This window comes from Trachypithecus francoisi, unplaced genomic scaffold (assembly GCF_009764315.1).
Source record: "Trachypithecus francoisi isolate TF-2019V2 unplaced genomic scaffold, Tfra_2.0 Lachesis_group4, whole genome shotgun sequence".
NCBI classification, from domain to species: domain Eukaryota; kingdom Metazoa; phylum Chordata; class Mammalia; order Primates; family Cercopithecidae; genus Trachypithecus; species Trachypithecus francoisi.
In genome coordinates, this window is record NW_022681469.1 from 43,051,828 (window position 1) to 43,079,252 (window position 27,425).

Sequence of the window (27,425 nt, forward strand, 5' to 3'; positions counted from 1 at the left end):
AATTATTAAAGACTTCTCAATAACTTGCATTGTGACAATTGGCTAACCTAGGAAAAAATTAAACTCAGTTCATAACATAAGCAAAAATATTCAGAGAGATTAAAGAAAGTAACTGTTAAAAACAAATTATAAAAGTATTTGAAGAAAATGTTTTTTAAATTTATAATTCTGGAGATAGAGAAAGCTTTCCTAAGCAATACACAAAACTCATAAATCATATAAGAAAGTATAACTTTGACCCCCATAAAAATGAAAAAATAAAGTTCTGTTTGATAATCATAAAAATGAAGTTAATAAGCTACAGACTAGGAGAAATATTTATAACATATAAAATATAATATATAGAGTGCTTGCATATGAAGAAAAACACAAATAACTGAGTAGAAGGTATAAAGAGGATACAAAGATTCATCTACAGAGAAATTCCAAAGCATATATAAAATAGATGATATTTACCAGAATGTAAAGTAAGCCTACTCTTTGATCTTGTGATATACTTCTAGGAATCTGTTCTGCAGAAATACTCATAGGCACTAAGACATATTTACAAGCGTATTTGCTATTTATAATAGGTATTATAATAGCAAATAAGTAGAAACAAACTATATCATTAACAAAATTTGATGTAACCATATTATAGAACATTCCATTATTATAAAGAAAGAACTAGATCTTTACATGTTAAATTTAAAAGATTTTTGAGACCCAAATATATTTTATTTTATTATGATTTTTTGAGATGGAGTCTTGCTGTGTCACCCAGGCTGTATGTAGCGCAGTGGTGCAATCTCGGCTCATTGTAAACTCCACCTCCCAGGTTCAAGTGATTCTCCTGGTTCAGCCTCCCAAGTAGCTGGAATTACAGGTGGCTGCCACCACACCCAGATAATTTTTGTATTTTTGCTGGAGATGGGGTTTTGCCATGTTGGCCAGGCTGGTCTCGAACTCCTGACCTCAGGTGATCCACCCATCTTGGCCTCCCAAAGTGCTGGGATTTACAGGCGTGAGCCACTGCGCACAGCCTTAAGACCCAAATAAAAACAGGTTGTCACAGCATAGCAGAATCATATGTAACATATTACATATGTGTCTCACATATGTATAAATACACTGTATTCATTTATTTTTTACCTCATTGCTTTTGGGTATATTTTCTTAAGCACCTTTTCCTTCAATAAAAGTTGTGTAGATTTAGGCTGGGCGTGGTGGCTTACGCCTGTAATCCCAGCATTTTGGGAGGACGAGGCGGGCGAATCACGAGGTCAGGAGATAGAGACCATTCTGGCTAACATGGGGAAGCCCCGTCTCTACTAAAAATACAAAACAACAACAACAACAACAACAAAATTATCTGGGCGTGGTGACAGGCGCCTATAGTCCCAGTTACTCCGGAGGCTGAGGCAGGAGAATGGTGTGAACCCCAGAGGTGGAGCTTGCAGTGAGCAGAGATCATGCCACTGCACTCCAGCCTGGGTGACAGAGTAAGACTCCGTCTCAAAAAAAAAAAAAAAAAAAGTGTAGATTTAATGTGTACATTAATGTGTACAGTATGCTCTTTTGATATAACTATCCATAGTGAAATAATTACAGTAAAGCAAATTAACATATTCTTCCCCTTACATAGTTGCTACTTTTTGTAACTATGTGTGTATGGCAAAAGCACCTGAAATTTACTTTCTTTAGTTATGCAGGATGAATTAGTCTAGTGATCTAAAGGATTGACTCTTTTACTGTGTGAGAGCATAGTCATGTGATTCTTATTGTTTGACTAAAATAATTTTTTGTTGTTAAAGAGGAATATTCAGGAAAGGTCAGGTCTGGTGGCTCAAGCTCTTCCTCACATGATAGAGAACTGCTTTGAGGAGGCTGTGGGAATCACATGTCTGTTCCTAACTTGAGTTCAGTCTTCTCTGTACTTATGTATTCTCTTGACCTCAGGCTATGCTGTCAATTTTTTCTCTTCTGAGGGTTTTCTGAAATGAACATAAAAGGAAATCCTTTAAGACTATTCAGATCCTTGCTATGCAAAAATTGCGTTGTTAAAAGAGGTCTTAGACATGATCTAACACAATTCCCAAACTTCATGTGGAATTCTGATTTCTGGGATGGCCAGGACACTTTATTTTTATTTTTATTTTCAAGACAGGGTCTCGCTCTGTTGCCCAGGCTGGAATGTATGGAGTGATCACAGCTCACTGAAGCCTGGACCTCCCAGGCTCAAGCGATCCTTCCACTTCAGCTTCCCGAGAAGCTGGGACAACAGGCATGTGCCAGCATGCCTGGCTAATTTTTTGTAGAAATCGTGTTTTGTCATGTTGCCCAGTCTGGTCTCAAACTCCTGGGCACAAGCAATCTGCCTGCCTCAGCCTCCCAAAATTCTGGGATTGCAAGCATGAGCCATTGTGCCTGATCAACCAGGACAGCTTAACGGGAATTTCATATTCCTCATGCTTGAGTCATATCCCCTTACCCAGAAACTGGGAAAACATCTCCACTGAAAACCCAAATAGGTGGTACTACTTTCCCAGTTTTTATGTCAACAAAACAAGGTAATTTCATTCAAAGGAATTAGAGTTAATATTATGTATTTTTCAGCAAATTGATTCTGTGATGCCATTTGATGACCTACAAAAAAATGTGTCCCAGTGTTTCTTCAGTGTTCTATATTAGGGCCCATTTACACACAAACTCTGCGGTATTCCTTTCCACCAGCTCTGCCCAGCGCTAGCCTGGTTACTTCATTTCCATTTGTCAAATCACTATTCGGGGGTAGTTGGTCATGTCAGTGTGTTTAAGCCATGTGACATTATTTTGTTAGTCAGGTTCTATGTGTCCCAAGAGTCCTTCAAGAAACTCACTGGTCTCTTTAGATCCTAACAAGGAAAGGCTAGAAATGCCTCCTTCTAATTTGGTGATTGTACTTCTTATAGAACAGACTGCTTTGGCAATAAGGTGCCAAATACTGCTACTCAGAGCTTATCTGATTTGCATACAGCTAAACTACCTCTGTGTACTCAGCTGCATGTCCCTATAGAAAAACCACCTTACTAGGTAGAACTTCACTGTCCATTGTCCTATTCTGGAATAGACAGTAGCTCTGACTATAAGTTAAAATGGGCTATGTTAAACACTGTCGGGCTCTTGCATTTCTCTCATTTGGTCCTTCACTGACAAATTCACATAGTGCAAAGGTCATGGGCAAGCTATAACTCTTCTCTGGAACTCCAAGCTGGCTGCCCCTAGGGAACTTATGTTCCGCTCTCCTAACTGGTCTGATTAAAGCACAGACCACTTGAGAGACAAGGAGGTTGGAAGAGTATCGATGCTCAGGTCTCCAATCACCCACATATTTGTATGAGAGCCTTGGATTCCTGGACCCAAAGCCACTGTAATTACTTTATAACTTAAAAATCATGGTTTTCAGTTTTAAAAATTCACGTAGAAATGGAAGTCACTGTGCTGGAAACGCGTCTTTCCTTTCTAAGTTCTGTAATGTTATGTTATCTTCATATGTTTACAACAGAAGGAAATGGTCCTACTGGCTGCCAGTGAGTGAGGTAGCAGAGTAGAGCTGCTTTCTAAAATCAGAGCTAATATTCAGCACCAGCTTCTATGGTCTTGTGTTTTGATGTGCTGACTATTGGGCCCACAGAAATACACCTTCTGTTTATGCTTCCAAGTGTTCCTTTTATCTCTAGATAAAAGTGTACAGGGGAAGTTGCCAAAATTAGTCCACCTTTTGGGCCCAGGCCATAGTTAAACTTAGATCAGTTTACAGATCAAAGAGTTCCATTCTGATCCAAATAGCTACAGGCCAGCAGCATGGCTGGTGGCAGTATGAAGTGGCTGAACACCTTCTGATTTGGAATATCTGAGCAATACTTTCTGGGCTGCAAGGCACAAAAAGAGGCAGGATGCATGTCTGCTTTTGAAATGACTGTGTACCTTCCAGGATTTGACAGAGGAGCACTTATTTAGACTTTGGTGTATAATCCAGTGGGAAACTCCCAGATAGTCCTAAAGGCTGCCGCAGGGGGTCTCTATGAAGGCGGGTACTCTCCTCTCCTCAATACACACAGTTAATTTTGTTCACAGTCCTTCCATGCTTCCTTTAGGTAAAGCCAGACTGTCGAGGTTTCTTCTTTGCCAGGTGGTAACAACTCCCCACCCAACTCTCTTTTTCATTTTGCATTCCGGTTCTGATTTTTAGAGTCTTAGACTGCTGTCCCTGGGGAGAGTAGGAGCAGACAGAAGATTTTTGGGCTCTGAATCAATAGGGTCACCAAATTATTTACTGTCCAAACCAGCACACTTTTGTCAGTGAAAGAGGCACTGTTGGTAATTAAATCTGGACTAGAGTCAACTGAGACTCTCCTGGCAAACTGCGATGTATGGCCATCCTCTGCATAGAGAATTGGGTGACTTCTGGCTCTAGAGATGCAAATCGAATGCTTCTTTTCCTGTGCATGATTGGGCATTTTTAGTCACTCCTCTAAATTATTATAGACTATCATTTTCTGCTCTTGATAGCAAATATAGCAATAAGAAAAAAATTGGATAATACATTTTCTTATGACTCAAAACACAGCCCCCTTGTTAAATAATATTGCTTCAGAATAGATTTTCTTGCAAAGAAAATGTTCTGTACAAATTCTTTAAAGAAGCCTTTCAAGTGGATTTTTAAAAAATGATGCCACCACCCACTACTTACAAAGAAAGTCTTGAAAGGGAGCGGCAACTCCTCAGGCCATTTCTAGCAAAGAAATGTACAATCAGTACCAGCAACACAAAAATGCTCCCTGTAACTGCACCCAAACTATTTTTTGTGCCTAACAAATTTTTGTATTCAAGCTGCAGTTGTATGGCTGTGTTTCCTTTCTGTTTGTTTTACCACTTCCTTTCGACATATTTTGCATCATCCTGGAGATTTTCCCAAGTTGTGGTCTGCTCGCTGGGGGGCCGAGCTCCTCTGATTTGCTGCATGAGGTTGTGTTGCCATGGCAGGGGTTGTTTACCATAGATGAACACTTGACAGGATGGGCACCTCCCACAGCTATTCCAACCTCCTTTCCTCCTCTTCTCCACTCGCTTAGATATTCTGAGACAGCAGCCCAGATACGGCTTTCTCTAATCGTAAACTACATTCCCGGAGCGTGAACTTGACTTTGCTATGCTTTCGAGATAGGGAAATGTTTGGCTGTGTTTATTCCTCTTAAACTGGGCAGTGTCCTCTTGACTGCTATGACTAATCCACTTGTCATGGCTGGAATCTCCTAACAATTCTTTCCCTCAGGTAAATCACATCACTCAGACTTGTGAAGCAAAAATGCCACTGAGGCCAAAGGGTGACCTTGTGGTGGTCGCAGCCCATTCACCTGACAGGTCTCTGTTGCCCAGGAGGATTTTTTTTTCCAATAAAAGGAAAGCTTAGTCAGAACCTGACAAGTCTTGCTCCCTCACATTCCTGCAGAGGAACCAGCCTGGGGAGAGATAAGAGCCGTGGGTTGACACCCTGATTATGCTTACCTTTTTATTTGTTAAATGTGGAAATTGACTTCATCCAATTAATAAGAACAGGAAACAGTTTTTGTTTTGTCTTTGTAGGAAAACATGAAGTAACGGTTTTATCTCAATTTGTCAGGCATTGCCCAAGAGACTACAGTCATGTGGGCCGGTGGCCAAAAAATTGCTTTAAGACCCAAGTATTAACACCCAGATATAAAAAGAATGCTAATTGGTTTTCCAGCTGAAAAATAATAAGGGATTTGCTGCCAAAAATGCTGTATGGCCTGGAAACCCCAAGTTTATACAATAGGGCCTGATTGCAATCTGGGGTCTCCATTTGTGCTCCTATGAAGAGCTAAACAAAGGGAGGTGTTTCGCTCCTCTGCCTTTGTAGAAAGCTCCGCTCCAGATCTCAGCCTGGTGGAACACCAGGCTTCCCACAGTCTTCCTGCCAAATCCCCAAGTTTTTTCCTGGCTGCCATTCAGGAAAGTACAGCTTCGTCTGTAGGATGGAAAGTTAAAAAGGCCTTGCTTGGATACGCTGAAATATATACAAACACTGCCTGACGTATGGAGTAGGCTGCTGCCGCTGGCATCCTAGCAGAAAGAATGTGAAACTTTTAAAAGTCATTTTGGGTAAGTGATTGAGATGTTAGCTGGAAGAAGAGACTTTTTTTGTTGTTGTTATTTTTGAAAAAAGAAAATTCAGCATTCCCCTTGATCTTAACAGTTATCTGCCTTAGTTTTCTCATTGGTAAAATGTCAACTAACCTCCAAGATCCCGTTCAGTTCAAGGGCTTGTCTCTAACTTGAGGTCCGGGTATAGCATATGTAGAAAATACTGGCTGTCTACTGAATATCTTTGAAAAGGTCCCTGGAAGCAAGTTGGGATGAAAGTCAGAGTCTGGAGCACTGGCATGGTAAATCCCAGGCTGGTACTCTGATGCATATTGGCTGGGTGCCATCCTGCCTGTGACTTCACACTACAACTCCAGGTCTATATCACTTATGGGAATGTGCCTGAATTAAAATGATTGCATAATACTTACAACTCTGTTCTCTTTATTTCCAGTTGGTGGTAAATATCATGGCAAAATTCATAGCATTTAATTAATCTTACCCATAATGTTTTTAAGTTTTAGTTAATACTAAAATACACTATCTTTTCACCAATCATGGTCATAGACTGTTATCCTAGTCATGTATGTAATGATGCAACTAAGTTAAAGAGTTTTTTTTTTTTAAAGAATTACTTTGAAAAATGAAGTAAGACGTATTCTCAACAACCAACTTCTGCCAAAATATGCAAAGAATAAAACAGGCCATAAGAATCCATTGATGTGTACAAAATTATTTTTTGACAGAAACAGGCAAGTAACTATGTTTGTTGCTATCAGTGCTTTTCTCTTGTTTATTACTTTCTGTAATTATTAATGTGTTTGCCCTTAAAGTAGTGATGCAACATGGAATGTACGTAAGAGTTTAGGGGTGGGGAGCAGTGGCTCACACCTGTAATTCTAGCACTTTGGGAGGCCAAGATGGGCAGATCACCTGAGGTCAGGGGTTCGAGACCAGCCTGGAAAACATGGTGAAACACTGTTTCTACTGAAAATACAAAAATTAGCTGGGCATGGTGTTGGGTGCCTGTAATCCCAACTACTCAGGAGGCAGAATCGCTTGAACCCGGGAGGCAGAGGCTGCAGTGGGCTGAGATCGCGCCATTGCCCTCCAATCTGGGCAACAAGAGCACACCTCTGTCTCAAAATAAAAATAAAAAATATAAAAAAGTTTAGGAAGCATTTCTTAAAACCTGCTGGGCCTCAGGACTTTTTACCTTTAGGAGACACTAAGAAGTAGAAGGAGCATGGAGCTAGTGTTGCTGACCTTTCATTAGGTTCACTCCACCAGGTAAAAATTAATTTTCTGGCATCCCACATCCTTCCATGTAGACTCCAGTCTCCTTGGGCACACTCCTGCCTCTGTGATTTTCTACTTACTCTTTCCTTCACCTGGAGTGAGGGAGCTCTCTTCTCTCCATCTCTCCATCTTTTGGGATTCAGTTCAATCCCCACATGATTTGTGAAGCCTCCTCAGACCACTCCAGTGCCCTTTGGTTTCCCACTTCTCTGAACTCTCATTGCTCTTACCATTTTCAGAAACAAGGTAAACACATGGAAGATTCAAGTGAGAACTGAACTGGAACCCAGAAGGTAAAGATGATACCCTTTTTTATTGCAAAGGGCAGAGACCCACTCAATTGTCTCAAACTAAGGAGAAGTTATTGTAAACCTACAAAGTCCAAGAAACGGGCCTTTCATAATGTAAACTGGAAACCTCTTGGAAGCCTAGGCAGCTCTCTCTGACTCTCAGGATCACACAGTACCCCTCTGACTCTTTCTTAGGCATGTCTACTTTCATTTTCTTCCCTTTTCTGTCTTCCAAATTTTTAATTTCTTCCAATTTCTTTGTCATTTCTGGTTTTATGCTTCAGCTCAACTTCCCCCAAATATCTGAATTAGACTTAGGATCTTTGTTCCAAATTTAAAGGGATTGGATCATCTTGTCTTGTGCTGCGTATCCAGCCTTCTGTTCAATCAGTGTTGTTGGCAGGGCAGGGCAGTGTGGTACAAACAGCTGCCTAAACCACTCCTACTGCAGCCTGTAGATGGAGGAGTAGACAGCTACTCCAGAAGATATCCACAGCCTACAGAGTTGTATTATTCACTTTAGGCAAATTTCTTAAGGGCAAGGAATAGATTTCTGTTTGCTTACTCCTATCACTCTGTTTGGCACAGGCCTCTTCAACTGTCCCAGTGATTCTCAACTGTGATTGCACATTAGAATCAATTTTAGGTGCATTTCGGTGTCTACTCCTCTCCTTGTCACCACCACAAGGACTGCTGATTTCATTGTTTTGGGGGTATGGCCCAGACATCAAACATCAAGAGCTGGACTTTCAGATAGCAGCCTTGTTCCTACTGAGGACAGGGCTACACAAAGCATTACTGCTGTGAGTGGAGAAGTGACTACCTTTGTAGCGGGAAACATGGTAGAAATTGAAGAGTTGTTAAAGAGGTTAAAATTCTTGCTTGGCCTTTGTAGTAGGGTAACCATATATATTACATTCATGCTGGTTTAGATAAATTGGATACCAGTAATATTGGTAACTTTAGAAAGAGGTATTAAAATGTTTAACTTTTGCATTTTTTGCTTTTCTCCGTACCCATAACTGGTTCAAATGTGATAGTCAATGAATATTTCCCAAAGGCTTTTCCTTGATCACATAATCAATGAATACATCTTCAAAATGAAGAACTGTTCCTATATTCTTTGAAAATGTTGTTTCATAGGACTAGGAACATTTAAGACTTAACAATAAAGATGACAACACAGAGTGCTAATTGGATGATAATTGTTTTAGTTTTTCCAGTGGTAACTCTAAAATCAGCATTTGATAAATTTGAACTGTGTCGTTTGCCTCCAGAATTGCAAGGAGTCGATTTACTGCAGGGACTACATAGAAACACTCCTTCAATGTATCCTTCACAATGTTCTGGTGGTTGCCAAGGTTTGCCTTAGGTGTTAAAACCAACAGATGTGATTCACTGGTTGGAGAATTTCTTAGAGTGATTTCTGGAGTTTTTGAATATGGTCAGTGAAACCAAGGAGTTTCTATTGAGTTGGCTCAATTTTTGATTCTACCTTTTCTGACAAGTGCTTCTGCAGCCACCTTGGGACATTTGTTAACAACCTCTGCAAGTCAGTCCATCCCTTATGATCACTTTGGTCGTGATTTTGGTACAGAATGTGAATCATGGACTTTTACATTCCTTACCCGAGTTTCTCTTTCTGAGGAGGACCTAGTTTGCCAGATTACCTGCAATTACTCCTATGGAAGGCCTGGTAGCAGTAACTTCTTTGACAAAGGGCCTTGAGAGAGAATACCATGGAAGATATCGTCACAGATTTTCGATACAGCATCCCAGACTCAGTTTCCTTCTGGTGTTACAGCACAGACCAGTTGCAATACTAGTACCTCGTTATCACAGAGCATCTTGTCCTGGACTGTTTGACTATGAGGATCTCTTAAATTTACCACCATGTGTGCAACCAACACTGAATGGTCAACAATATAAATTGTAATGCTAATTCTTAAGGATCCTTTGGGGATGGTGTCAATGGCTTATCCTTTCTCTAGCATAATACTGGCTTTGTTTGGGCAGAAGAAGTAGAGATATCACAGCTGCAGGCTGACCAGGGGTTGGTGTATCTGCACTGACTGGAAGGTGCTCTGCAGAATGCAATCCTGTGCAAGAGATCCTGGTGACCATCTTGGCAAGAAAGCTGTGCTTGTTGGATGGGCACAACAGTTAAACAAGAGGGTGGCTCCTTACTTGCTATGACCTCTGCAATCTTGCCCCATATGGTAAAATTGATTATAGGAACTTTGCATATGTCAGATTTGATCCAAAATGAAATGACTAAAAGAAGATTCATTGACGATTTCATTGTGAAATCTGCTATAACATTATTCTGCTGCACATTATCAAAGAAGTGCCTTGTGTAGTAAAGTACAGAGATGGCACAACTTAGCACTATGTACATTTTGCTAGTTCTGTGTTGAAAATCTAAATCTGAAAAATTTGACCATTATTTATGAGAAGTCTATTTCTATTATCCCACAAGACTGTCAGGTGTGTTCATGAAGCAGCAACACAATAGCTGAATGAAAAATCTGTTGTGGGATCTCCAAACGTTCAGAAGCATAGCATGCTTTTTCTTTTACAGACTTGATTTTGTTGCCATGAGGCAACACGTAATCTCATCATCATGTAAATCCTAGGGAGCAAACTTCCTGGCAGAAATCTTTCAGTGTGCCCCTAAACAGCACTTTAAATGTAGGGTCTACTTGGGTATTGGGGTGGAGGTTGCTTTCTAGAATTTCTTATTGTTATCCGGCTTAATTTGGGAGAGGAGCTCCTCACCATTTCCTCTTTCCCTCACTCCATTCCCTTCTCTCTTTCGTTCTCTCCTTCAACAAATGTTGAGTTATCTCAAAACTGTATGATGAGCTTCTTGTGAAGATACAAGTATTAAATATGATCCTTACCCTCACAAAACTTTCTTCTTGTGGGGAGAGAGTATAGAAGAAACATATTGCATCCATGCTGGATGGCAAGAATTATATTTGGAGTGTTGTGGAAAACACAATTGGTCACCTAATCAATCCTGGATGGAGTGGGACAGCTGAATGAGAAGGTGTAGTGTTAGGGATGGTATCTGGAAGAGATGATCCCGGGTGTTGTTGGGAAGGTGGAAGAGAGCCTGTTTAAAGATGTGGGGGTGGAAAATGGAGGTAGACAAATGCATAAAGTCAAGGGATTAGGTGGCATCAAGGGAGTGGCAAATAGTTCTGTGTTACTGAAAAGTAAATTAGATGGGTTGGGGAGGTTGGAGTACAAGAAGTGACTAGTGAGGTAGGCAGACTAAGTCAGGAATAATGTTGTATTTGTTTATGTTAAAGATTTTGGAATTTTGCTGAAGAAGTATGAAGACATTAAAGAATTTTAATGATCAAATTTTCCTGTTACCCAGATCATTCTAGTAATGTGTAGAGTATAGACTGGATGGCAAGTCTGGAGGTATAAAACCTATTAGAAGGCTATGGCAATCATCCAAGGGAGTAATGATGAGGGTCTGATCTAAGGCAATGACAGTGTGATGGAGATGAGAGGATGGGCTAGAGAGAATTTGAAAGGATATAATTGACAGGACTTGTGCTCAAATAGATTTGGTGAAAAAGAAAGGACAAACAGGCCTTTGTTGATGAGGTCTTTATTGCTGTAAAGACCATCTATTCCAACCATGTCTGAAGTCCCTGGAGATCCAACCAGAGGAATTCAAACTGAACAACGGCAAAGACTCGTAACTCCACAGAACACATATCAAACACTCTGTGCTTTGTCACATGCTTGTGAAGGTCCATATTTTAGATTCTCCAAATTTTTTAACTTTTCTCAGGGAATATCCTCTCTAAACAACCATTGGAGATACAACAATTAATTTTTCTAGCATAGAGCCCCAGGATTAGCCTCCATATACTTTTCCTTCTATAGTTAATTTGTCCTTTCTCCAACTCTGTCATAAGCTCTATAATCCATGTCTTTTTAATAATTATTTCTATAACAAAGACTCTTATCTAAAAAGTCATGGCAGCCATTATAATTTGACCTCATAAAACTGTTTCTTTTCAGCTGTTTTTGCTCTTCAATCAGTTAAAACTAATATTAATATATTAGTTTAGTTTCTACATTGTTGCATTACTGCTAGTGATTGTTTTTGCATTCTGCAAGCACAGATGTCCACATATAGTGGAGAAGGCTGCCCCTGAACTGTAGCTATTCTTTCATGAAGTCTTGAAGGGTTTCCATACTCAGAGTGGGCAGTTAAGGGGAGCAAGTAGGGAAGCCAGACAGGAAAATTGTGATTGGCCAAAGGAATGTCTGTGAAGCAGTAAAGTCAGTTGCAAGTCTTACCTTTTGTACATTAAATGGTGACAGTGACTTTTTAGTCTCACTCTAAAATCCACATTGTAGATGTCTAAAGAAATGGAATCATCAGCCTGAGGACTATGACATCCTGTTCATTTACTGAGGAGTCAGATTTTGTACAACTTCAGTGTACACCTGAACATGGATGTAAAACAAGAAAGAGTGCCACACAACAGAATGGCTAGTGAGAAGCTCAGAGGCTGGGTCTAGGCCCTTATTCTAAAATTCCCTGCCTTGAATCGAATGTATCTTACACATAACTCTTAGCCAGCTCAGTTATCTACTTTTCGACCCCAAAAAAGATTAGAAGTGAATTAGAGGCAGGCTTTCTGGCAGCAACAGACAGATTTGAGAACTGACAACTTAATAGCAAGGGAAAAACATTAAAATGGAAAGAAGGCATGGAATTGTGCTCTACGTTATAGCATAATGGAAAACAAGATAGGTCAAGTTATGCACCACTGTTATCAAGGAAGATTAAATTATAACGTGTGTGTTTTTAAACACAGTTATCTGTGTTTCACCAATCCCCAGGAAGATTGCCACCAAAATTTGTCAAATAGAGCTGAGGAATTTAAAGGTTTTCATTACTTGGAAAACTAGTAACTTAAGAAATGCTTTCATCTCTTATAGCTTCTGACACTGTCTTGCAGATAAGTCACACACACACACACAGACACACATACACACCTGAGTGTCTCTGTTGTATAAGTACTCCTAGAACTGCTCCTCCCGCCCTCTAGTTACCACCTGACTCCCTCTCTCATTTGCTATCCTCATCCTTTTTTCTCCTTTCCTTTCTGTACACATCAGCACTCTGCCTTTCCTTAACTATTGTGTTGTAGTTGAGAACCGAATCATTTTCCAAATAGCCAAAAATGGTAAGGAAAATAATATTGTTCTTCCCTTTTAACCCTTTTCCCATTTAGAAAAAATGTGCAGCTCTCTGCCAGCACTAATTTAATTTTACCTAAACATGCTCTTTGAGGCTGAAGGAAATCTGACTGATTTTCAATGTAAAAATAAAATATAAAAACTGTCCTTGGGATTATTTCAAAACAGAACTAACATCAGAATTGTCTGGATCATCAAAATTGTCTATTTCAGAAAAATCAGATTCATCAAATGAATCTTCGGCCAACAACTGTTCGAGAACAATGTTAACATCATGCACAAGAATGCTATGTTGTCTAGGAGTTGACATTTTCGGCGATCAAGAATTACTATATTTTGTAAATGAGAATACCGCTACAGAATACTATAAACAGAATGATGCCTTTTGTTTCCAAAGTCGATATACGAGAGTGATGTGAAAGTAATAATAAAAGCAAGATATTTTGTGGCAAAGTTATCTCTAGGTAAATGCTATATTTGCAAGTGCTGCCAGCAAGTATCCTTAGGGCAAAAAAATGAGTTTTCAATGCTTTTCAGTATTTAATTGGCATGCAGTGAAGACAGTCAGCCCTCTGTATCCAAAGATCTTTCACCTGTAGATTCAACCAATTGTGGATCAAAAATATTTGGAAAAAAGAAATTCTGGAAAGTTCCAAAAAGCAAAGGAAAAATTCTTCCAAATATTTACAACTTTTACATAGAAGATTATATACTGAGAGAAAGTCAGGAGACCCGAAATTAAAATGTTATAATAATCAATAATAACTTGGTAAACTATATCAGAATGGATAAAGCTTCACTCTAATATTCATCTATATTAAAAAACATCCCTCCCAAATTCTCATAAATCATGTCAACCCACTTCTGTAGTCATTATTTCTACTACAACTATGATGGTTAAATTTTGTGTTAAAAGTAATTTATCAGTTTAGTCTGAATTCATAATTCTATAGAAACAAATGCTTTGACTTAAAGTTTCAAATATATTCTTAAAAATGACTTCATTGTCATGCAAGGGATTTTTGTATGTGTAACTCTTGTGTTGGAGATGACTGAAGCCAAAGGGATCACGATTAATTTATATGAGTATCACACTTTTATTGGGTTGAATTTCCACTTAAAAGACTGGTCTGGCTGGGTGTGGTGGCTCATGCCTGTAATCCTAGCACTTTGGGAGGCCAAGGTGGGTGGATCACAAGGTCAGGAGATAGAGACTATCCTGGCTAACATGGTGAAATCCCATCTCTACTAAAAAAAAAAAATTAGCCAGGTGTGGTGACGGGCACTTGTAGTCCTGGCTACTAGGGAGGCTGAGGCAGGAGAATAGTGTGAACCCGGGAGGCGGAGCTTGTAGTGAGCCAAGATCGCACCACTGCACTCCAGCCTGGGTGACAAAGCAAGACTCCGTCTTAAAAAAAAAAAAAAAAAAAAAAAACTGATCCACTGACCAAGGCTGACCTGGCTACATGCCCGATCAGTGCCCAAGTTGCCAGCAGCAGAGACTAACACTGAGCCCTCAATATGGCACCATTCCTCGGGGTGATCAGCAAGCTACCTGGTGGCAAGTTCATTACATTGAACTTCTTCCATCATGGAAAGGACAGACTTTTGTCCTCACTGGAATAAACACTCCGATTATAGATTTGCCTATCCTTCATGCAATGTTTCTGCCAAGACTACACATCCGTGGACTCACAGAATGCCTCATCCACCATCATGGTATTCCACACAGTATTGCCTCTGACCAAGGCACTCACTGTATAGCTAGAGAAGTGCGACAGTGGGCTCACACTCATGGAATTCACTGGTCTTACCATGTTCCCCATCATCCTGAAGCAGCTGGATTGATAGAATGGCAGAATGGCCTTTTGAAGTCACAGTTACAATGCCAGCCAGGTGACAATACTTTGCAGGCTTGGGGCAAAGTTCTCCAGAAGGCTGTGTATGCTCTGAATCAACCTCCAATATATGGTGCTGTTTTTCTCATAGCCAGGATTCATGGGTCAAGGAATCAAGGGATAGAAGTGGAAGATCACCCCTAGTGATCCACTAGCAAAATTTTTGCTTCCTGTTCCTGCAACATTACATTCTGCTGGCCTAGAGGTCTTAGCTCCAGAGGGAGGAATGCTGCCACCAGGAGACACAACAACAACTCCATTAAACTGGAAGTTAAGATTGCCACCTGGACACTTTGGGTCCTCCCACCTTTAAGTCAACAGGCTAAGAAGGAAGTTACAGTGTATTTTGGAAATCAGAGAATATTTTGGAAAATAATCAATGGTATTGGTGATTGAGGTGGGTATGGGGATAAGGAAAATGGAGGAATCAAAGATAGCTCCAAAATTCCAAGCCAGAGAGGGAACTTACAAGAATGAAAGTATTATTTAGCAAATGGAGACATAAAACAAGGCAACCTTTATTATCTCTGTTTTATATATAATTAAAGTAAGGGAGGTAAAGGAAATTTGATATTTCCAAGTATTCTCAATAAAAATGGATTATACAAGAACAAACAGGGAAAAAAAAAAAAAAAAAAAGCGGCCGGGCGCGGTGGCTCAAGCCTGTAGTCCCAGCACTTTGGGAGGCCGAGACGGGCGGATCACGAGGTCAGGAGATCGAGACCATCCTGGCTAACACGGTGAAACCCCGTCTCTACTAAAAAATACAAAAATCTAGCTGGGCGAGGTGGCAGGCGCCTGTAGTCCCAGCTACTCGGGAGGCTGAGGCAGGAGAATGGCATAAACCCGGGAGGCGGAGCTTGTACTGAGCTGAGATCTGGCCACTGCACTCCAGCTGTCTCAAAAAAAAAAAAAAAAAAAAAAAAAGACTGGGAAAAATGTCTTCATTAGTAGGTTCAGGAAGCTGCCATCAGCTTCCATATTTGGAGGTTATACCCAATGTATGAAACTGTTGGAAAGAAGCCATGTAAGAGAAAACTGTGGTTAGTCACTAGTTATTCTCAGGTGACGTGCTCAATACCTTCTGAAAGCTGTATCCAGGTGTTTTTCTAACCCTAACCTAGGGTTTCTTAACCTCAGCACTATTGATATGTTGGGCTGAAAACCTCTATGTATTGTCGGGGGACTGCCTTGTGCATTCTGTGATGTTTAGCATTATAATATCCTTGGCCTCTACTCATAGATGTCAGCAGTAACTCTGAGTGTTAACAATCAATAGTATCTCAAGACATTGCCAAATGTGCCTGGTGGTGAGCAGGGGTAGTGGTAAAGAGGGAATGGATAAATTAACCCCACTTGAAAAATCAGTGTCCTAATTATAAGTCCAATCCATTGAATTAACATGCTATCATTGTTCTTGAGACATAATATCCCAGAAAAGTTTCTACTATCCACTGAGATAACAAAAATGGGCATTGTTCTCCAACCCATTCTCTGAGCCATTCTACCAGACTGTGACTCCATTATCTGTAAAATATCCTGGTTGCATTGAGCCCAAGGTATTAGTTAAGCATTTTATGTCCCCTCCCAGAATTCACACTTCTCTTGTCTAATTTTCTTGTCTCTTTTTTGGTCTTAAGCCTTGCCATAAGTCTGCACCTAGTTAGTGTGCACTTATGTATGTAGTGTGACCATGCAGCCCGATTTGTTCATATCGGTCCTGGAGTATGCCTGTTAGCTACGCTAATAATTAATAATGGTACCCATTGTTAGCCTTAAATTGTTCTGGTTTGGATAATAAATCGTGGTCATCCTTTTATACCACTCTGGAAATAAAAAGGATGTATTCAACTTTGATGAAAAAGATGGTGAAATTAAGATTCAATTGAAAATGAAATATATAAGAATATATATTTACCTGTTTCCTCCCCTATTTCCCCATCCCATTAACCTGAAGAACAAACCCCTTAGGAGTGAAGGGTGCTTAAGAGTAGACCAGAAGTTTGAATTTGTTCCCAGAAGGCTGAAGCAGCTGAATGCTTTTTGGTAGATGATCCGGAATGGTGCTGGCAACAGCCCATAACTTGCAGTAGAGAAGGTTGCCTCAGGACTGTTGCCCTTCTTTCTGACAGATCTTTGTAGAGTTTTTATATCCTTTTGGCAGCAGGTCTGCCAGTCAGAATTGGGAAGAGGATAATTAATTGAAGAACTATCTATGTAACAGCTAATTGAATTAAGTCTTGCCAAATGTGTAATTAATGTTAGCTTTTAACTCACTTCAACCAGTCCCTATCTAAATCAGAAGATTTATCCCTACAGAAATCCAACGATCTTCGCAAGGAGCACTATAATTTCTAATATAGGCCTCGGCATTCCAGAACAAAAATGCGAGATGATTGGGAAGCCAGTTTGTATCACTTTTTTCTCTATTTCTTCCTAAAGTGAAGACTGCCACATCCCATTGAGAGACAAAACTTCAGAAGAAATGCATGCCAGCTACATAATCCTTTACCAACCAATATGAATGGCTAAGTAAGGACCACTACTCATTGAAGGAAGTAAATAATGGAAATAGGATGATCAAAGTGAACAAGCAGAATAAATGGCTTGAAAGGAAACAGTATACATAAGGGAAATTTTAAGAAAAGGTTATCGGTGTCTTCAAAAAATTCTAACTAGATGATGCTTCCTGAAGGTATATAAGCTTAGACTGCTGTAGAAAATGAGTACTTAGAGAACAAGCAAGAGTTTCTGGAAATAAAGAAATAGTCGCCCAAATTTAAAAAATTAAGGGAAGATATAACAGAAGAAAAGAAATAATAGAAGGTAAAGACAATTAACTATCTCAGAATATACAGCAAAAAAGATTTAAAAGTTAAATATAAATAATCAATTCAGGACAGTGACCATCTATCCATTAGAAATTGAACAAGAGAATTCTGGGAAGATGGCAGAGTAGGAGGCATCAGAAATCTGGCTTTCCACCTAGACAACAATCAAATAGGCAAATTCTGTCTAACGTAACTCTTTTGGAACTATGGAGTCTATTAAAGGCTTGCAACTTTCAGGGAAGGCATGAACAGTGAATTGTGGTTAATTTCAGTCATTTTCAGCCCTTAACACAGTAGCAGCTACCAATCCTCCACATCTCCAACCCCATGACAGGCAGCTATGCTTGTGTTCCTAGAGCAAACTGCACACAGCATGCAGGAGCCAGGGTTAGCAAAAAAGACTCTGCCCTCCAAATATTGGGAATATATGCTCTGATTGCTGCTGCTAATCACAGAGGTGCAAAGAGGCAGGCAGCCACCGTTGCTACACTTCCCTACATTATTGCAAACCCCTCCCCTTCAAGCTGAAATGACTTCTAGGGGATTTCATAACCTGGAGCTCTTTTTTCTACTCCCTTCATTTTTCTCTTTTTCCCATTTTTGGAGTCAAACATTAAAGACTGGGGCATTCGAAAACAATTGCATATATAGATATATAGGGACAATTAGAAAGTGACTATTCATGCCCAGAACAGGGACAAAGGCAGTCTACAACAAGAATATATGTATATGTGTGTGTGTGTGTGTGTGTACAGGTGCATATATATATATATGTGTGTGTATATATATGTGTGTGTGTGCGTGTGTATATATGTATATATCATCATGATTGCTATCTTACCTCTCCCTAGTTTCTGTTTTCCTGCACATAAATTTCTTCCTTGCTATGTAAACCCTTAATTTTAGTCAGCCAAGGAGATGGATTTGAGACTGATCTTCAGTATGAATTCATTCTCATGCTGCTAATAGAGACATACCCAAGACTGAATAATTTATAAGGAAAAAGAGTTTTAATGGACTCAAAGTTCTACCTGGGTGGGGAGACCTCACAATCATGGTGGAAGGTGAAGTGGGAGCAAAGGCTCGTCTTACATGGCAGCAGGCAAGAGAGTGTATGCAGGGGAACTGCTCTTTATAAAACCATCAGATCTCATGAGACTTATTCACTGTCATGAGAACAGCACAGGGAACACCTGCCCCCATAATTCAATTACCTCCCACTGGGTCCCAAACCATATCATCTCCCATCTCCCATTGATCGCAGCACCTTATTAAAGCCTTCTTCCTTGGCAATACTAATTGTTTAAATGATTGGCTTTCTTTTGCAGCGAGCAACAGGTCCTAGACTGAACCCCTGGTGTTTTAGTAACAAAAGCAGCAAGAGAAAAGCAACCTGCCATATACGAGGGCTACTCAATAAGATTATGAGCAAATTTGTCATGAGATAATTTGAAGGCCAAAGGCAGTGGCCCAAGATATTAAGAGTGCTAAAAGTAAAACAAAGAGTAAGAGTAAGTAAAATGAAAAGTAAAAAGTAAAAGTAAAAAAGGTCAACCTCAAATCTTATATCTGGCAAAATTGTCCATCAAAAGTAAGGGAGAAATTAAGACATTCCCAGATAAAGAAAAGCTAAGGGAGTTAATTACAACTAGATATTCCCTTCAAGAAATACTCAAGAGAGTCCTGCAGGGTAAAATAAAAGGACACTAGAGAGTAATGTGAAGCCATGTGAAGGAATATATATCTCAATAAAGGTAAATTCATAGACAATTATAAAAGCTAATATTATTGTCACAATGGTCTATTACTTTTGTTTTCTACATGGTTTAGAAGACTAATACATTAAAATAATTATTCTAAAAGCTGGTAATATTGTAATTTTGGCTTACAAATCCACATTTCATTTTTTATATAATTTAAGAGATTAATACCATTTAAATAATTATTAATGTATTTTTGGACATCATATATAAAGACATAATTTTGTGACATCAACAGTTGAAAGGGGTGAGAATGAAGTTGTTAAAGGAACAGAGATTTTGTATATTATTGAAGTTACTTTGGAACAAATTCAAATTAGAATGTTACAACTTTAGGAACTTAAATGTAATCCCCATGATAACCACAAAATGTAGCTATAGAAAACAAACAGAAAAAATGGGAAAGGAATTTAAATGTTGCACTACACACACACACAAAAAAAAAAAAAACACAAAAGAAGATAGTGATATAGGAAGTGAAGGATGAAAATGTTATAAGGCATATAGAAAACAAATAACAAAATGACAGAAGTATGTGCTTACTTAACAGTAATTGTTTTAAATGTAAGTGGCATAAGCTCTCAAAAGACAGAGATTGGCAGAATGAATAAAATACATGATTCAAATATATGCTGTCTACAAAAGATTCACTTTAGATTCAAAGATACACATAGATTGAAAGTGAAAGGATGGAAAAACATATTTCATGCAAATAGTAACCCACAGAGAGAAAGACTGGCTATACTAATGTCAGACAAAATAGTCTTTAAGTTTAAAAAGTTTACAAGGGACAAAAGGACATTATATATTAATAAAAGATTTAATATAGCAAGAAGATAGATCAGTTATAAACATTTACTCACCTAATAACAGATGATCAAAATATATAAAATAAAAACTGACAAAATTGAAAGGAGAAATATAGTAGCATAATAATAGAGATTTCAATACCTTGATTAATAGTGTGTTGTTTACTTTCCACAATTCTGTGGAATTTTCCAGTTTTATTTCTGTTATTGATTTCTAACTTCATGCTCTAGAGATCACAGAAGACGCTTAATCAGATATCTATCTTCTTAAGTCTATTGAGACTTAATTTGTAGCCTAATATGTAGTGAATCCTGAAAAATATCGCAGATACAATTGAGAAGAATGTGTATGTTGTTGGGTAGAATGTTCTGTGTGTGTCTACCTATTAGATCTAGTTGGTTTATTGGGCTATTTAAATCCCCTGTTTCCTTACTTATTTTCTGTCTGGTTGTTCCACCCATTATTTTTTATTTTATTTTTTGGAGACAAAGTCTGACTCTGTTGCCCAACCTGGAATGCAGTGGCATGATCTTGGCTCACTGCAGCCTCAGCCTCTTGGTCTCAAGCAATTCTTCCACCTCAGTCTCCCAAGTAGCTGGGACTAAAGGTGCATGCCACCATGCTCAGCTAATTTTATTTTTTGTAGAGTCAAGGTCTCAATCTTTTGCCCAATCTGGTCTCAAAGTCCTGGCCTCAAGTAATCCTCCCTTCTTGGCCTCCCAAATTGTTGGCACCACAGGTGTGAGCTACCATGCCCAGCCTAGTTCTATTCATTTTTGAGAGGAAGAATCACAAGGAAAATTAGAAAATACTTATAGAGATCAATAAAAGTGAAAACACAACATACCAAAAATTAGGACACACAGCAAAAGCAATCCTGAGGGAAAAATTTGTAGTTATATATGCTTACACTATAAAACAAGAAAAATCTAAAATCAACAACCTAACTTTACAACTTAACTAGAAAAAGAAGAATAAATTAAAACCCAAACTATCAGAAAATAAGGAACTAATAGATTGGAGCAGAGATAAACAAAATAGAGAATCGAATACCAATGGTGAAAATAAATGAAGTCAAATGTTAATCACTTAAGAAGATGAATAAAATTGACAAACATTTGGCTAGATGAACTAAGAAAAAAGGTAAGATGACTCAAATTACCAAAATCAGAAGTGAAAGTGGGGACATTAATACCAACTCTGTAGAAATAGAAAGGATTATAAAAGTGTTATGAACAATTATAGTACGAAAAATTGGATAACCTACATGAAATGAACAAGAAGAAGAAACCTACCAAGACTAAATGAAGAAATAGAAAATCTGAATAGAAACTCGTGAGGATATTAAATCAATATTCAAAATCTCCCCCCGCAAAAAAAGATCTGGACCTGATGGCTTCACAGGCAAATTCTACCAAACATCTAAAGAAAAAATAATAGCAATCTTTCCCAAACTTTTTTTATTGAAGAGAAAGAAACACTTCTTAATTAATTTTAGGAGGCTAGCATTTACCCGATATTAAAGTCAGACAAAGAGACTACAAGGAAAGAAAACTGCAGACCAATATCCATTGTAAATATTGATTAAAAAATCCTCAGCAAAAATGCTAGCAAACCAAAATCTGCAGCATATTGAAAGGATTATATACATAGCAACCAAGTGAAATGTATTCCTAGCATCTAAGGATGGTTCAACACATGAAAATCAATCGATGCATTATACCACATTAACGGAATGAAGAAAAAAACACATACTTATCCCAATTGATGCAGACAAAACATTTGATTAACTTCAATGCCCTTTTATGATAAACAAAAAACACTTAACAATTAGGAATGGAAGAAAACTACCTCAGCATAATAAGAGCTATAATTTAAACAAAGCAATCATTATACTCAGTGGTGCAAGGTTGAAAGCTTTTGCTCTGAGATCAGAATACAAGCATGTCCTTTTACCACTTCTATTCAATATAGTACTGGAAGTTCTAGCCAAAGCATTAGGTAAGAAGAGAAAATATTAAAGGCATCCAAGTTGGAAGGAAGAAGTAAATTTATCTCTGTTTGCAGATGAGATGATCTTATATGTAGAAAACCCTAAAGATTAACCTCACATACAAGACTGTTAGAACATATAAATGAATTCAGTAAAGCAGCAGGATACAAAGTCAACATGGCAAAAATTAGTTGCATTTCTATACATTAAAAATTAAGAATCTGAAAATGAAATTATGAAAACAACTTTATAATGGCATCAAAATTAATTTAAAACTTAGAAATTAACAAAGCACACAAAGACTTGTACAGTTATACAGTTTAAACTATAAAACTTTATTTATTTATTTATTTTTTAGTAGGGATGAGGTCTTGCTATGTTGCCCAGGCTGGTCTTGAAATCCTGAGCTCAAGCAATCCTCCTGCGTTGCTTTCCCACAGTGCTGGGATTAGAGGTGTGAGCTGCCACACCCAGCTTAAACTATAAAATGTTGCTGAAAGAAATTAAAGAATACATAAATGCATGAAAACACATCCCATGTTCATGGATAGATTGGAAAACTTCATATTGTTAAGATGTCAATACAATCCTAAGTAATGTAAAAATTCAGTGCAATGTTTTTCAAAATTCCAATGATTTTTTCATAAATAGAAAAAGTCATCCAAATATTCAAATGGGATCTGAAGGGACCTCAAATAGACAAAACAATCTTGAAGAAGAACAAAGCTGGAAAAATCACAGTTTTATATTTCAAAACTTACAACAAAGCTACAAAAATAAATACAGCATGGCACTGGCATAAAGACAGACATACGGGCTAATGGAATAGAATACAGAACCCAGAAATAAACCCTAACACATGTGGTCAAATGATTTTTGACAAGGTGCTAAGACCATTCAGTGTAGAAAGAACACTCTTTTCAACAATGGTACTTAGAAAACTGGACATTCCCATGCAAAAAAATGAAGTTGGGCCCTTACCCAACACTATATACAAAAATTAACTCCAAGTGCACCAAAGACCTAAATGTAAGATCTAAAGTAATAAAACTCTCAGAAGCAAACAAAGGGCAAAAGCTTTATGACACTGGACTTGGCAATGACTTCTTGGACTTGACACCAAAGGCACAGACAACAAAGGAAATAATAGACAAATTGACTTCATGAAAATTAATTAATTTTATACATAAAAAGACACCAGCAATGGAGTAAAAGTGTGAACCACAGAATGGGAGAAAATATTCTCAAGTCATATATCTGATAAGAGATTAATATCTAGAATATACATAAACTTCTGTAACTCACAACAAAAAATCAGACAACCTGATTCAAAAATGAGCAAAGTACTTGAATAGACATGTCTCCAAAGAAGGTATCCAAATGGACAATAAGTACGTGAACAGATGCTCAGCATCACTAATCATTAGGGAAGTGTAAATTAAAACTACCATGAGATAACACCTCACACTCATTAGAATGACAAATATCGACAAAACACAATAGAAAATAACAAATATTGGTGAGGATGTGGAGAAACTGAATCCTTTGCACTATTAATGGGAATTTATATGATACAGACACTGTGGAAAACAGTATGGCAGTTCCTAAAAAAATTAAAAATAGAATCATTATATGATTCAGCAATTCCACTTCTGCGTACATACCCAAAATAATTGATAGAGCCCTAAGAGATATTTGTAAACTCATGTCCATAGCAGCGTTATCCACAGTAGTTAAACCATGGAAACAACTAAAGTATCCATCAGTGGATGTGTGGATAAGTAAATATGGTGTATACCTACAGTGGACTATTATGCAGCCTTAAAAAGAAGGAAATTCTGATTCGTGCTATAACATGGATGAACCCTGAGGACATGCTAAGTGAAATAAGCCAATTACAAAACCACAAATGCTGCATGATTCCTTTTATGTGAAGTACTTAGAGTATTCAAAATCATAATCACAGGAAGTAGAATAGTTGTTTGTAGGGGTTTGGGGGAGGAGGAATGGGGAATTATTGCTTAAAGGGTATAGAGTTTCAGTTTTACAAGATGAGAAGAGTTATGGAGATGGATGATGGTTATGTGGATTAACATTATGAATGTATTTAATACCCCTGAATTGCATACTTAGAAGTGGTTAAGATAGTATTTATGTATGTGTATTTATCACCAATAAATGGAAAAAGAAGTTCTAGAAAGAGTGAATAGGGAAAACAGAAGGATGAAAATGATCAAAGATGTAATAGAAGAAAATTATTCAGAGTTTTAAAAAAGACACAAATCTGCCATTTGAAAAAGCCCACAAAGTACTGAATGGGTGAAAAACAGATCCACCAACTTATCCTAGTGCAATTTCAGAAACTTTTGAAGACTTTTTAAAGGGTATGGAGAGAAAGGTACTATTCATTTATAGAATGAATAACGTTACTGAAATTTGACTTTGTAAATGCCGTTTGTTTCTCAGAAATAATGAATCACCTATAGATGAGATTCGAAAGATTGATTAAACATATACAGGAACAAAATGCAAATATGATCAGGGCCCCTGCATTAATCTGTAGGGCTGTGCACTGCTCAACTCCAGGAGGCACTGTTCTCAAAGGACGCAGTAGTGCAGCGGCCCTGAGTGTAAAACAGTCCCACTGATGGGCTAGTGTTAGACAACATGCAGGACCTAAATTGGAAATCAGAAGTAGAGGCTTAGTATACTACTGAACAATGAATACAGGAACCTATAGAAGAGCTAAAAGATTGTATGAGCCTGTGTGTTAGCATGTTTGTGTGTTCATACACAAGTAAAATGAAAATCTGGAGAAGGAGGCGCAGGAGCAGTGTGTGTACTGAATATCTTGTATTGGGGGTGACAAGATACTATTGAAATTTGAGTCATCAAAAAATAGAAGTATAAATGTGTATCAGTCACAGTGGAGAGCAAAAAGGAAACCACCAGCACTGAAAACAGAAACTGGGAAATGGTATAAGTGACAGGGAGTAGGACAGGGAATGTAACTTTTAATATCATTTGATTTTTAAAAATATTTGTGTGTATTATTTTGTAACAATAATAATAAAAGTAGATCATCTGTTGTTTTTTTTTTTTTAACCACATCATCACTGTACGATTACTCGGTTGCCTGGTGACTTTCCAGAGGAGCATATGCAAATCGCATGCAGAGCAAACAGACTTCACATCCCTTCAGGACTATTTATGCCTCATGCTTTCGTTGACTGTAAAAAGTTGAGGCATAGGGTGCTATTTTGTATTCTAATTGTGTGGACAAATTGTCAGTGGACCACATTTCCCACAGGGTATGGAACTCTCTTTTTCCCCCTCAGATATTGGTGAATGTATCTCAGATATAATCGACTAGTAACACTTCAAGATGTTTATTACATATTTATTCCTTAAATATAATACACATAGATTTTATTTGAGCCTCACAATAATTCTGTGACAATTCAGAGCAGGTATTACTATCTTCATTTTTTAGAAAAAGTTAAGCAAGGTTAAGGTGTCTCAGGTCATTGAGAAAGGGAAAGAGCCAGCACTGTCTTCCTCTCCCTGCCCCATATGGTTTCTTAAGGTGATGGAGATTAAGTAATATTAATGCATACAGGCAGCTTTAAAAAAATGTAAAAAACACATTACCAAAGAGGAAAAAGCAGTCACTACAGACAGGAAATCCTTGTAAATGCCTCAGCTATAACCTTCCTCACCCTGAACTCTTGTTAAAATTGAACAATGTGGTAGTTAAAAATGTGTCTCACAGAAAGGGCTTTTGAAGGGAGCTGCAAAAGTAAAGAGAAACAAAAAGAGGAAGAAAAGTGAAAAGCTTTCCTTAAAAATGTGGAGTTCCATGTAATTGCTGTGCTTGCCTGTGTCCTACGAAGCGTCTTATGTTCTGAGTCCTATATTCCAAGTGCTTGCCTATGTCCTGTAAAGTGTATTCTGACTTAGAATAAAACAATGTAAGAAACAGCCTAGGATTACTCTTTCCACTTGATTCTGACATTTACTCACCTTTTCTTCCTATGTGCAGAAGTGGAAATGGGAGTGTGTGTGACAATGAGGGGAAAGTGGGATGAATGGCAGGGGTTAGAATAGGAAATGTAACTTATTTTTAATGTCATTTGAATTTGCTTAATATATGCATATATGGAAGGGTTCATTAAACTATAGATAGGAAAGCATTGACCAAAGGGCTCTTTTCTGGAATGCTGTCTGATTCCTTTAAAGTTAAAATACTAGTAGAGGACCATAAATTTAATCAGGAGTTTCTGGGTATATTCTGCTTTTCTTTTTCTATTAGAAATTCAAAGCTCTTCCTTCACAACACAAAACCCTTGACTTAAACTGAACATAACAATTTTTAAATAGTTCAGTGGCAGGGCATTCCCTTTTCCTTGGCCCACCTGGCATCAGTGTGAATGTTTGGTGAACCTTGTCCAAATTCTGGCTCTTCCCATATTGATTCAGTTTCTATCTGCTAGAACAAGGTGACCTGCCAAGCTGTAGTGAACAAAATACGATGACTCACATACATTTTTTTCTTTTATTTAAACAAGTTAAATACAAAGACCATTGATAAGAGTGATTTTTAGCAACCTCGTTATCAGCTTATAGTGAGGCAGTCCCTCTTCCTTCCTCCCCTTTCCACCCACCCCATAGTCATAAAACCCTCACCCAAGAGAAACAATTTATAAAGCTTTTAAAGACGACTTTCAGGTTTGAGTGTTAGTATTTAAGAGTGGAATTACTTTGAATTTGAGGCGCTTAGCCAAATTGTTACTAAAGTATACTCTTCTTCTTGGCAATTACCGTTGTAGACAGTGTAGAGTGTTTCTTGCATGTGTACCTAGTCATAAACGAATTCAAAAGTAATTTAACTTAAAGCTTTAACTAATTATTTTAATCCTAATAACATAAAGTGGTGTGTTTTGATCAGGAATCATCTTATACAACTGGCATTTAATAGGTATGACAAAATATATAATAAAGAAGTATGTAACTTTTGTTGCATCTACATTTCTTAAATACAAATGAAAAAAAATGAAGCTTATTTCTTCCATAGATCTCAGTGTCTTTGGAAAAGAATGGACAATCAATAACTGCTGTAATATAACAGCACAATTCTGTTATTTTCAGAGCTCTATAGTGAGATTAATAGTACTGTTTTTAAA